This window comes from Canis lupus, chromosome 15 (assembly GCF_048164855.1).
Source record: "Canis lupus baileyi chromosome 15, mCanLup2.hap1, whole genome shotgun sequence".
Lineage (NCBI taxonomy): Eukaryota > Metazoa > Chordata > Mammalia > Carnivora > Canidae > Canis > Canis lupus.
Genome location: NC_132852.1, coordinates 27,002,061 through 27,016,433, shown reverse-complemented (window position 1 = coordinate 27,016,433; position 14,373 = coordinate 27,002,061). Strand labels below are relative to the sequence as shown.

Sequence of the window (14,373 nt, the reverse complement as noted above, 5' to 3'; positions counted from 1 at the left end):
GCTGCAAGAAGTCTGTAAGCATTAGTGCTATCGCACTAACAGAGCCATAACCACGTTGCTGCTCTCACACCCAACACAATTATCCACAATTCCTGCGTATGTGTATCATCAGTTTCTCTCTTGAACAAGCTCTCCAGATTCTGTCGATGTTAATCTCACCACCACCCCGGAATCTTTGTGCCCTGCTCTGTCCATTCAAAACAGACCCTCTGGAAAAGTACTTCCTGGGAACACCCAGCTTCAAAAGAAGAATGAGTCACATTGAAACTACATCGTCATGTCCATTCCTGCCTTACACATCATTTGTGGAGAAAAGTCATAACATTCTGATTTCTGGGAAATTTAGGCACCTGGTTTCTCTCTTAAGAAGGAAAATCAGGGCAGCCCAGTGGCTCAGCAGTTCAGCACCGCCTTCAGCCCAGGGCCTGATCCTGGAGTCCTGGGATCGAGTCCCACGTCGGGCTCCCTGCATGGAGTCTGCTTCTCTCTCTGCCTGTGTCTCTGCCTCTCTCTCTCTCTCTCTCCCCCTGTGTGTGCGTGCGTGTGTGTTTGTGTGTGTGTCTCATGAATAAATAAATCAATTTAAAAAAAGAAGAAGAAGGAAAATCAGTAGGTCAGCTCACTTCCTTCATTCTCTATTTTAAATAGGCTTTTCTCTAATTATTTCCTTTCCTGTTAACACCATGCTTGCATTTCTGCTTTCCTGGAGCTTCCCCTCCTCTTCACCTGCTGAAGACTAGTGTGGTGCTCAAAATACCAAGTTAACTCACAAACGCTTCTCTGGCAAACCTATATATGATATTCAGGAACTTAGATCAAGGGTTTTCTTAAGCATTGGATTCTCAGTTTTAAAGTGTATTAATTATCCCATTACCAGTGATGAATCCCACTATTCCTCTTCCCCCTTGGATGAATTCACTCAGCAGAAGGTGGGCTTTCCGCTGAGACCCATTTAAAGGAAGAGGGCATTAACACTGAAATGGATTTTTAAACATAAAATAACACATATTTACTAACACCGAGTTAATTCTGTTCAGGAATGCTCTGCACATGATTGAAAACCCATTGCCACCAAAAGTCCAGATGCATTGGGACCATTAGAGGTAAATTCCAGAACATTTCTATCTATATACTATAGAACCAAACATATGGTGTTTAAGATGCACGCTGAATTTTCAAATAATAATGCTAATATTTATTGAGCAATTTGCCATGTCTCCATGAATCCTTAAAACAACCCTATGAAGTAGGTACAATTATGTCCATTTTCAATAAGTGACTTGCCCAGATCACACAAGCAAATATGATCCAAAGCCCTTGTATTTCCCAACTAAATACCCAAGACTCTGGTTCTCATGCATCACGCTTTACACTCTGAGGATAGTTTTTCATTTCTCTCCTCCTCTCCAAACTGCATTGTTATCTCATATCTCTGAAGAAGCTTCTGGAAATCCGAGACCATTCAGTTGTATGCAAACTTTAAGGTCTGTTTGCACTTGTTTTTCTGGGAAAAAGGACTAAGTTTAACAGAAAATGGATAAGTAAAATTTAAGAACCACCCTTTTAAACCCCTATAAGGATTTGAAACCTCTGGTGACGCACTTGGCACCTATAACCTCTCCCTCCCACACTCAGTCCATACACACACACACACATACATGCATACACACTTACACGCACACACACACAGTACATCCCTACAGAAGCCCCACATCCTTAGTTTAAATGTCATATATGATAAATACTTCTCTGACCCAACGGGTGTTTTCAAGACCAAGCTTGGCACAGCTCATATAATACCTAAAAATATATCCAGGGGAGACCATTTTTCCCGGGACAGATTGCCTTTCGAAATGAAAATTCAGAGCAGTTGTTCAGGTGAAAATTTTATTACTTCTTCAGTCTGTTCAGAGGACAACAATACTAGATACACAAATCCTTGGCTAAAGATTCATTACTGACTCAGCGAACACCAATTAAGACACTTTTGCTTTCACAGCCTTTGGGATTTTTGCCATTAAAAGTATTCTGTCCACTAGACCTGTGTCCCAGAGAGAAAATAACAGCCCACCTGAGAAACCCGAGCAGCCAGGAAGGATGAGATTAAGTCATTAGAACTCAGGCTAGTGAAACAGTTATTGCAGGTGAGGCTGGACATCTGAGGGAAAAAAAATAATGAGCCTCAAACTCCAGAATCCTGCAGCTTAAAAATATGATTTGTAAACTGAAAATTTTAGTAGCTGAATTCACCGTTCATATCTTTTTTTTTAAAAAAAAGATTTTATTCATTCATTCATGAGCGACACAGAGAGAGAGGCAGAGAGAGACTTAGGCAGAGAGAAACAGGCTCCATGCAAGGAGCTTGATGCAGAACTCGATACCAGGACCTGGGGTCATGACCTGAGCCAAAGGCAGATGTTCAACCACTGAGCCACCCAGGCATCCCATCACCATTCGTATCTAAACTGGTGGTCTCAAAGATCAAGAATGCCTCAATGAATAGAGAGAAGAAAATTAGGGGGACAGATAAAAGACTCAGATAATAGATTCAGGAAATGACATGAGGAAAATGAATGTCTGCACTGGCTGGGTGTTTATTATCGAGGTATGGCAATAGTATTGTAGTTATGTTATGGGTGAGATCAATACTGGCATTCTTATGGACTTGCTTTAAAATTCTCAAACAATAACAAAAAACAAAAACAAACCAAGCAGAATGAGGTCAAATGCAATTAGATGCAATAAGAATGATAATATGTTGATAATTCTTGAAACTGGATAATGGTGCTAGGGAGTTCTTTATGGTGTTTTAAAAGGAGTTAGGTTAAAACAAAGTGCCAGGGAAGGATAGAAAGTCGGAGGTGGCAGCAGTGTGGTATCACTCTGAAGCTCCCGCTCCCGCTGAAATGTAACTGGGTTTTTGATAACTTACAAAAAACCAAAGCCATAATGATAATGTATGTAGGATATACTAGAAAGTAGAGGAAACATTCAAAACCCAGGAAAAAAAGAAAAAGAAAAAAGAAAACCAGAGACCTAAATCTTGAGTCGGGAACACAAACAATACATGGAGAAGTAGAAAGATTAATAACATATGGCAATGCAGTGATGAACGGGAAATCTTTTGAACAGATAGTGCTAGAACAATTGTACTTTCATATGTAAAACATAAACAGATACTTAAACCTGACCCTTCCCTCACACCATGTATAAAATGTAACTGAAAATGAATCATAGACCATCTTGACATTTTTAAAGGAATCAGGGTTGGACTTAATATTCTCTTTTGCTGGGTCCCAGGGCCTTTCTCTCACCACCTGGGATGAATTCCTGATGCAGAACCTAAGTGGAAGCCAACACAATGACTTCAGGCCTCTTTGTGCCTAATTTTTTTTAAAGATTTTATTTATTCATTCTTGAGACACACACACACACACACACACACACACACAGAGGCAGAGACACAGGCAGAGGGAGAAGCAGGCTCCATGCAGGGAGCCTGGATTAGCCAGGATTAGGCCCTGGGCTGAAGGAGGCACTAAACCCCTGGGCCACCCGGGCTGCCCTCTTTATGCCCAATTATCACCACTTAACCACTGACTGTGCCTTATGACAAAAATCATGTTTATATCATTCATATCACGGACTCCTATATCCTATGGATGTCATTACTGCTATTTAACAAATAATTTCGGATCCACCCTCCTTTCAGTCACATGATAGAAGTGTACTTTGTAGTTCATTGGGGCCACACGGATACTTCTGGTCAATGAGTTGTGAGCACAGAGTTGTGTGTCACTTCCAATGTGGATGATTGAATTACAGTGCACCCGGCAACATTCAAGATGGAAACAGTTCCATCAACCTGGGCATTTCCAGAGCTGTGGTGAGTGGAGGCAAAATGAGAATAAGAAACAAACCTTTGTTGTTTGGAACTGCTAAAGCCAGGGCACCTGGGTGGCTCGGTGGTTGAGCAGACGTCTGCTTTTGGCTCAGGTCATGATCCCAGGGTCCTGGGATAGAGTCTCACATCGGGCTCCCTACGGGAGAGCTGCTTCTCCCTCTGCCCGTGTCTCTGCTTCTCTCTGTGTCTCTCATGAATAAATAAATAGAAGCCTTTTTTTTTTTTTTTAAGGAACTGCTAAAGCCTTGGGCTTGCTTGTTACCACACTGTAACCTGTCCCATTTCAATTAATACCACCCCTCGGTGGAGGAGATGTCATTTTCATCATTTCAGAGTTTCATTCATTCCTTTATTTACCAAGTTCTGACTTTGTACTAGGAATTGTACTCACTCTGGGGATACAGAAGTGCAGAAAGCACTTGCCTAGGTCATTTGCTTAGATCTTTGACTATAGATATTAAAATATGGGTGAAATAAAAACTTTATTCATCTAAGTAACTTGGCTTGTTAGTCTCTCTGAAGTCAGTTCCTTCATCTGTAAGATACACATAATACCTACCTTGCAAGGGTTTTTTTTTTTTTAAGATTTTTTTTTTTTACTTATTTATCCATGAGAAACCCAGAGAGATAGTAGAGGTAGAGGCACAGGCAGAGGGAGAAGCAGGCTCCCTGAGGGGACTTGATGTGAGACTTGATCCCAAGACCCCAGGATCACTCCCTGGGCTGAAGGCAGATGCTCAACCACTGAGCCTCCCAGAAGTCCCTACCTTGCAAGGTTTTTATGAAGATTAGCAACAATGCCTGGTATATGAAGAGGAAACTAAACAGCAGCTATAAATATTTCCTTTCATATTTCATAAGGAGATATTTTTGGCAAAGAATGAGAAGGTAGCAGAAAATAAGAATTTAAACGATCTGATTATCAGTTGCCATTTTTACATTATTCTTTATTCTAAGACATCTTCGTGTTTGTGTTTCTTTTTTAATTTAGTAATTGGGACCAATCGACCTTCCAGAGCTGCTCTAACTAGTTCCAGGATCCATAGCAAGTAGCCTGGGCTTCCCCGGAGAAGAACCACCTCAGAGTGGACCCTGTGTTTCCATGGGCCAAGCTTGCTAAGAGCAAGTATCACAAGCTCTCGGGAGGATCTGTGCCCAAGGGAACCTGTCACATGTGGGGATCTTTTCTGCCTTTGGGTCAGCTCAAAGGTGGGAGAGGCAAGGCGAGAAAAGATGGCGTCTGTAGAGAATCAGTTGGCCAGAGGGACTTGAGAAGGTATGCGTGCAATAATTTTCATCAGTGTGAATGAATGTGACCCCATGAGTGGGTGTCCATGATTCAGGGCAGGCCCCAGTGCCTAAGGATGTGCATCATTTAGAAGTCTTCCCCAGCTTCCTCCGTGTCAAATAGAAATTGAGAAAAGAAGCTGCAAATGGAGGAAGTTTTCTTGAGATAACCATCTTTGCCATCTCGAAAGAGTCCCTCAACCCTCCCAGCAAGAGTGATGACATTTGGACCGTCTAGAAAACATGCAAAATAGCCAAACATTTGCTTAATCTTTAGGACTGGAGCAGCAATGGAAAAACAAATTCAGTCCTCACACCCTGGGGAGCTAATCCAACCCAGTGAGCTGTTGACTAACAGGCCTGAGGAATGGGCAGGTCTTAGGGTGTGAGGATGGTGCTTTCGGTCTGGTGACATGTCGCACTTGCGGCGCCTATGGAGCCAGTGAAAATGAATGAAGATAAATATTTGGGAGTCATCCTTATATAAATTGTAATTGAATCCTTGAAGATGAATGAAAATAATTCAGATTCTGGACAGTGAAGGTAGGAGTGGTAAGAGGATTATGTGAAAACCATCAAGATTGCTAAGAACAGCAGGCCTTCTCCACAGTGCGGCTAGAAAAGAAATAAGAAAAATAAAGAGGAACTTTGGGTTAGTCCCTGTCTTTTGTTTCGACCATTAAAGCCTCAGAATGCCAGATCTTCCTAAGCAGCATAACATAAAAATTAAGAGCACAGGGTTTTAGAATGAGGTAGACCAGGATTTGAATCCGTTCTAAAATGTACTGCATGTTTGACTTTGTGCAACTAATTTAAGCTCTGAGTTTCAGTTTCTTCATCAATAAAATACGATAATATCTACAAAATATGATAATATCTATAAAACAGCTGTTTGTCAGAGAATTGCACTAGATAGTACATATGTATATCTCACAATGCCTTGTAAATAATGTGTGCAAAAATTATCAGTAAAAATAGTATGATTATGATTATAAAGAAAGATAGCTAGGTGTCCAACAAAAGCCCATACAGTTTCTTCCATGATGTACAGTTGTTGCAAAAAAGTGGGTGCCCCAGGGTCCCTGGGTCAGTAGGTTGAGGGACAACTCTGGATTTTTGTGCAGGTTGTGATCTCGGGGTCATACGATCAAGCTCCACTTCAGGCTCCATACGGCAGCCTGCTTAGGATTCTCTCTCTCCCTCTCTGTCCCCCACTCCCAGCTCTCTCTCTCTCTCTCAAAAATAATAAATAAATAAATAAATAAATAAATAAATAAATAAATAATAAAATAAAGCTAAAAAATGGATTCCCAGTCAGAGACTACATTTCCCAGGCTCCCTCACAATTAGAGGGCCATGTGACTGAGCTCTGGCCAGCAAATGGAAGATATGCACAACTCCCAGGTCTGGCCCATAAAACCCTGCCATGCAGTGCTCCTCCGTTTTTTGGGTTTTGTTGTTGTTGTTTTTTCTCCTTTCAACCGATGAGAGTGTCAATCTTGGAAGCCACATGTTAGAGCAGAGCCAGTGGAGCCAGGGTCCCAGAATTATGATGTGGAGGAGGGTTATCCCACTGAACTATTCAATCACCCACTTGTTATGTGAGCAAGACATGAATTTTGACTGTGTTAGAGCCATTACATACTTGGGGATCTATTTGTTACAGCAGGTACAAACAGCGAATAACAAATAAGTTAGCAGTTAGCCTATTCTGATGGATTTTATCTTTTGGTATCGTGGCTTCTGAGAGTCAAGCATGTATCTAAGAGGTACTGAGAGATCATAGTATCCTGCTAGTCCCTTCAGATCCCACCTCCACTCGTTAGGGTGCTAAATACTCAGAGATGCATGCTCTAAACTTTTTGGAGGTTTAGAAGTTGATAGGGCTAGGGTAGATATAATAAGCTTTTAATAATACACCATCAGAAACAAAGAAGGCTCTGAAAGGGGGCAAGGCATATGAAGTTGAAGTTTGCAGAAATGTGGTCAGTAAGGAATTTCTTGTGGCAACGTGCCAGTGGGACTCTTGAGGGTGTTGGGGGGAACCTGACTGACTTAGTGGGTGGAGCATGTGACTCTTGATCTTAAGGTTGTTGAGTTCAAGCCTCACACTGGGTGTAGAGATTACTTAAAAATAAACTAACAAATGTCCAATATTCCTTTTTATGTTACTTACATTGCTGAAATACAAACCTCCTTCTCCCAAAATTTAAACAAGTTTGATATGTGTACACACTCACATACATACACACACACACTGCATCTCTATACTATATATCCCTAAAAGTAGTACCATTTTCTGTAAAGATACGGCTGAAAAGCTTTGGGAAAGCCAAAACGTAAAAGATTAACTACATTGTGCTCGGACGGAAGGGTATTAGTAATCATGAAAACTTTGGGGGAAGGGGGTGAAGATGAGACAGTTAAAAAAAAAGAAGAAGAAGAAGAAGGATCAGACTTTGCCAGTGTTTGTCAGTGTCCAGGAAGAAATCCACTGAGCCTGGTTGATTATGGTATGTCCATATAATGGGAAAAAATCAGATATCTTGGAAAGATATCGAAAGTATAATGTTAAGTGAAAAAAACAAGGCATATCATGGTGTGTTTAGAGTACTAGAAGTTCACATAAAATATGAGTGAAAGAAATGCACAAACAGGTATGTCCCTACATATATAGAATATCTCAAAAAGGAAACACAAATATTGGCAGGGATTGGAGAACTTCAAACATTGGGTAGGAGATGACTGTTTTCACTGCATCCTCCTTTTTTATTTGAATTTTTTAGCAAGTGCATGTTTATTATTATTTTCCAGGAATAAAAATAAGTAGTAAATAAGAATAGCAGATAATCTGAAAACCTGTTTTGTTTTGTTTCATTTTACTTGAGCAAGTCTGCTATGCACAGACAAAAACAATGAAAGGGTACATAAAATTGAATGTGCATTCAAAATTTATTTCTTTCCCTCTGATTCTAGCTACACCAAGGCCTTTTCTAAAATTATAACTGGCAGGGTACCTGGGTGGCTCAGTGGTTGAGCGTCTGCCTTTCACTCCAGTCGAGATCCCGGGGTCCTAGGATCAAATCCACTTCTCCCTCTGCCTATGTCTCTGCCTCTTTCTGTGTCTCTCGTGAATAAATAAATAAAATCTTAAAATAAAATAAAATAAAATAAAATAAAATAAAATAAAATAAAATAAAATACAGTTATAATTGGCAAGTCTACAGAGAGAAAATGACCTGCCCAGTGAGTGAACTATCCTCTGATCCCTTTGTGGTTATATTTCTTATTCTAAATTGACCATCTCCTCTTGGGAGTTTGAGTATAATAATTGTGCCCATCTCTGCCTAATCAGAATACCTACATGTGACACTCCAGCCACAAGGCCAGATCTGGTAAGGGGATTTCTCCTGGAGATTGGTAGCTGGTCAGTCTGGAACACTCCATTCACCAAGGCTAATGACCAGAGCAGAAGAAAAGCAGGTTGCCTAAGTGGCCTATGTCAGCCTATGACATAGGCTATGTCAGCCACACTCCCCGCCTCCACTCTGCAAGCTCTTCCACCTGCCATTCATCCAGCCCTTTATCCCATGGAACCCAGGCCATTTCTGGCAGGAAAGGGAAGAAATGCAAATTTTTCTCACTAGCCAATGGTTCTGTACCTCATTTGAGGGTTAAAATATGAGCAAAGGTCCTGTCGTGAACCAAAAGAGACAAAACCACAACAAAAGCAAGCCTGGGCTATCTAGAGACTGTGTCATTAAAAAATGATTTCATCCTGCTCAGCTCCAGAGATGTGATTTACAGGAGGCAGTCAGCCTACCCAGGTGGTGGGAGCTCAGTTTTTAATAAATGATAGCGAGTAGGTTTATCTCGGCCTGTGACTATGAGTCACCATATTTGAAGCTTTCTGACAAACACCATCAGAAAGAGATGACCTTGTCCAGGGGACTTTTTCTTTCAGGAAAACAAAGTGCATTTCCTGATAGTGGTATTGAAGCACCAACGTCTCCAATCAGATCAATGAGAGAGGCGGGGGCTGGGCCACTGAGGACCAGACCACATTGTCGCCAGCGTCCCTTTCTCCTCCAGAAGTCTGTGATTCAGCGTGCTTGGAAACCTGGTAGGAGGAGCAGCATTTAATTCTGACTAAAACTGAAATACAGTGGGAGAGGAGGCTAAATTACGTTTTGGGGAAAAAAGCGATACGCTTTTGATTCCTGCCGCCACTAATAATAGTGCAAATTAATAACTGGCCTAAAGCTCAGCAACCATTTGTCACTTCAGATTCCTTTTCACTGTGACCAACCACCTCTCCACAGTGCGAAATGAGGAGACTGTTCACAGGTGCACAGGTATCAGGGGTGTGTTGGGCAGTGGGCCAGGGGTGTGAAGGAGGGATTCTTGGTGAATCTCAACAGATGTAGGAGTGACGGGGGCATTGCACTGTCAGAGGCCACAATGTCATCCCTTTGACAGACACTTGCTGTCCACAGTCTGGGAGCTGGACAGAGCACAGCTTGGAGGTGCTTGGGCATAGCTTTCCAGAGGCAGTAGTGGCCTGCTGCAACCCCCTTCTCTCCTCTCCTCTTTTCTCCTCTCTTCTCTTCTTTTCTCCCCATTTCTTCTCCTTTTTGCTTCTTGCTTGAAAGTGCCATTCTATTATCTGATAGTAAATTTTTTTTTAAGGCAAGAAGAAACAGGTGCTTGGGATCAGAGATAGATAGAAGTGGCACTTTCTCGCTCAGCTAGAAGAGGGAAGACAGATTAGAGTCTGAATCTCAATCCCAAAGAAGAAAAAGTACAGGGGAGGTAGGTCAGTCCAGAGCAGAGCAACCAAAAACACACTTTATTTCCAGTTTTTGTTTTGTTGTAAATTCAGCCCAAAACAAATGACGCCGAACAGAGGCAGTAAACGCTTGTCTGTGTGCATGTGCATATGCACATGTGTTTTTGCTTATATAAACAAAAAAAGATCTCTGGAAAAATCCACAGAAACATAACTTTGTTTGCTTCCGGGAGGGAACTTCTTGCACCTTCTTAATGTTGAATGAGGTGGGTATATTACCTATTTAAGCTATACATCAATAAAATACATAGAAAACAGAAAGCTTCTTAACTAATGGGTTTAAAGAAATGGTGGTTCCTATCTGAAAAGTAATGAGTATAATGTTACAGGGAATTGAACCTATCAGCAAATGAAGCACTTCTAGATGAAAGTCACAGTAAGAGGTCTCACAATCAGACACACACACATACATACCCCACTTCCAATACATGGTGGGGTAAAGAGGTTATAGTTTTGAGACTCAAGAATATGTAAACCTTTAATATTTCTATTTTGATCATTGTACAGGTAACACATACCAGATGTAGAAGATAATGAAAAAATATTTTTTAAATAAAATTACACTGATTCCCACAATCAGAATTAACTACCTCGAGTACTTTCCCTGCCTAGAGGAAGTAGATTTAAGATACAAGACCACTTTTTGGTCATATCTGACAAAACCACAGTGTAGAATTGGCCCAGAGGGAGAAATCCCTTTTAAAAAAATCTGCCAAACCCAAACCCATAGCTTGATGTTTGAATATTTTCCACTTAAAGTCTTTCAACAAATAAGGCATTTTTTTTCTCTCTCTCTTGGGATCATCAAATATCTGATTCCTGCAAATGTGGGGAAGGTTCTCTAGGATCCCTTCAGAAAATATCTGGGTTTTTCCTAATCTGGATGGACTAGGTTGAGCTTTTCCAGAAAAGAGGTGGACTATCTGATGATAGAAACGTTCTGACCCTGTAAGGTCAGTGACACCCCTTTGCCACCCCTTTGCCATCCACCCAACACTCCCTTCGAAGAAATAAAATTCCATGTGTTTACTTTATTTTATTCCTTAAGTTAAACTCCCTTTGGAGGGCTACAATAAAGTGAAATAAATCCCAAGATGCCACAAAGAGAAGGTTGGAAGGTATAGTGTTGAACACTATTTAGAGGTACGGTGCCTCAATATGTACTCAACTTATTCACACCATGAGCACATTAGGCCCACTTTCCTTCACATGGCATTGTGATAGAGTATTGCAATTAAAAGCAGGGCTGTGGAGCCAACCAGACTAGAATCCCATTACTGGTGCTGCCAATTATTTAATTGGGACTTCAGGCTACATTTTTATTCTCTTAAGTCTCTATTTCCTCATCTATGAAATCAGGATAATAATACCTTCTTCAATGGAGGTTTTTATGAGAGTTAGATGAAAAGGTATTAAAAAGTTAGCCCGACGCAGGAGGCATGGTGCACACTGAGTCAACATTATCTGTTACCATTGTTCACATACTGTGGAAAGGAGAATGCCTGGCTCGTAGGTGAGTCAACATTGCTCATAGTTTCCTGTCCCTTTCTGCTGTTGCCAGTCTTTGACACTTGTTCTCATCCGTTGGGAATAGAGAAAAAAATCCATTTAATTCCTTGTGTCTGGTTCACTTTATTAGATTCAAAGGGTTGAGTGAAATTGGCTTTTAAAATATCTATGAATTTCAAATGTCTCCACCAGCTTTAGTATGATTTCGTAGCAATAACTGAGAGCCAGTTAAGTTTTCTTTTTATTTCAGACATGGTTAGCCATAGTTAGCCAAATTCTTATATTCTATTTTTCCAAATTCTAGAGCTCTTGACTTTTCAGGAGCCAGAAAATTAACAACTGCTGTCATGGGCTCCATCTAGTTCCATCCTTGCCACCCCCACGACCCACCTCATATGAATGAGCAAACAACACATTGTCCAAAAGGAATGGATTTTATCATTTAGGATTCAACCTAGATCACAGGTGAGCTATCTTTAAGAAAACTCCGAACAATAAAAAGATGTCTTAAAATGTGTTGTTTGTTTTCTAGTCTCAAATGGTCTGGGAAGCTTTGCAAGGAGTTTTCAAAATCCTCTTGGTCCCATGTGAAAAATGGAGATTCCACCCACATCTACTTCCAGCTCCCCAGACAAGAAGAGAATATCCCAGTTGCTCAAGGACCCAGCAAGTGACTTCAGAGGACTCGAGAGTGCCCAACCACTCTTTTCTAGATCATTGTGTGAAAGGGCCCAAGGTCACAGAATTTGGAATTTTTTTTACATCACAAACTAGGCACATTTCTTATATCCCACAGCAGTGAGAAATGTCAGCATATAAGGCACTTGTGTTCGAAACGAACACTTTCCCACCAAAATAAAGATAGAGCCATGTAGATTGGCTTAAATCCAACTTGCTTGATATGTTCTGTAAATTCCTCCAGTGTGTTCCTAAAAGGAGACTATGAGAACACGTACTGTACTCCCACGGCTTTTCCCCTTTTCCCCCCTCCCCTCTTACCATTCCATTCCCACCCCACCCCTACCAAGTAACAATAACCTTTAAAAAATTAATAAATAGGATGCCTTGCATTTGTGTGATAGATTTTCCTAAAAGGAGGCAGTACCCTGTTTATTCTGAGGAGGGAAAGTAAATTGAAGTAACTTAAGCTGTTAATACAAGGTACCACCACATTGAATAAAACAAGGGCTACTGGACCAAAAGTAATTCTACCCCCAATATCTCAACATTGAGGAAATGAAGAAAAAAGGAGAATACAAACCCCAGACCCAAGACATCTGGGTCTAGTAAATAGTATTTTTTTTTATCTAAATTGAGAAGAATCTATGCAAGGTGTCAGGCACCTGGAGGACAGTTGCTGAGAAGGCAAAGCAGGTGGATAGAGAAGAGAAGGACTTCTTGACTGGGGATGCGAGCTGTCGGGAGAGGGGAATTAATGGATATAGGGCAGCCATACATCCCAGTTGGCCTGACATCATCACAGATTATGCCAGTTTAGGGAAACCTCCTTTACCCATCCTTGCTTGGGCAATAAATTATATATTCACTCTACGAATGCCATTATAAAGGCATTAAATGTTCCATGAGGGACAATAAGGAAGATTCATTTTTTAGAAGAGATAAAATAGAGGTGAGTTGATTAACATTCCATAGAGGGTGTTGCGAGGCATAAATATCAATAGAGAAGAGTTGATACTGCACAGAGGGGAGCCCAGGCTATTATTATCTCTCGGGGACATGGCAGCATATTATCACCCTTTGTCCTTTGAACTGCCTGTGTATATTGTACTTGCACCATTGTCACCATGGATAACACTGTCCTAAAATATAGCTATGTGCCCGTCATACATAGAGAGTATTTCTTCTACTTGGAGGTAAAATCCTTAGGGTAGAGATGATGCCTTTTTTTCCTCTTTTTATCCTCATCCAGTGGCAGGAAGACACAGTGATGAGAAGAGGTTTGTGTGCAAAGAAGTAATACATTCTTATATCTCCAATTAGAATGTTATAATTGAGGCCGCTATCTGCCCACCAAAATCTATTTCATCCTTATTTCTGGGCACATAGCCGACCATATTTCCCAGACTCCTTTGCAGTCAGGAGCTCTCCATGACTGAGTTCTCCATCAAATGAATGTGAATGGAAATGGTATGTGTCACTGCTAGGTTTGAGCCTGAAAAAGTGGCTGTGTCTCTTCTGTATTCTTTTGTTCCTTCCTTCCAGCAAACCTGCCCACCATCCAAGCTTCACCCTTGTAGCAATTGTAAGACCCTGGTTGATGGTACAAAGGACTAGAGGAAGGAAACTTGGTCCTTGCTAGTTTATGTAGAGGAGAGCTGTCTGCCAGACTGGAATGTTCCTTTGGACTATTTGTGAGAGAAAAATAAACTTCTATCTTCTTTAACCACTGAACTATCACTACATCTTTATTATTATAGCTAGCCCTGACCCAATTAATAGAAATATACATTCCAGTAGGTTGGGGACCTTGTCTGCTTTGTTTGTGCCTTGCAGACACAAGTATTTGTGTATTTTTAAGTATTTTTAAACTAATAAAATTATTAGTTTAACACTGAATGGGCATTAACAAGTATTCGTTAAACTAATGAATAAAATCACTGCCCTGAAATGAGGATGAGAGAAAATTTGCTAATTTAGAAGGAAAAAAAAGAAGCACATATGAACTCAACTGTTGTTTGTATCCATGTATCAGTAAGTTTAAGCCAGGTTATGCTGCAAGACCAGAAACTCCCCAATCTAAGTGCTGTATAAGAACAATGTTTTACTTATTGTTATCACTCACGTGCCCATCATGGGCTTACAG

The 14,373-nt window shown here is 40.8% G+C and overlaps 1 long non-coding RNA gene across 1 annotated transcript; it reads left to right on the top strand.

The window, feature by feature from the left end:
• The first annotated feature begins 9,028 nt into the window (after positions 1–9,028).
• Positions 9,029–12,440, top strand: LOC140605503 (uncharacterized). Its single transcript, XR_012008154.1, has 2 exons — positions 9,029–9,546; positions 12,082–12,440. It is a non-coding gene; the product is annotated as an uncharacterized lncRNA (long non-coding RNA).
• Positions 12,441–14,373: the final 1,933 nt, after the last annotated feature.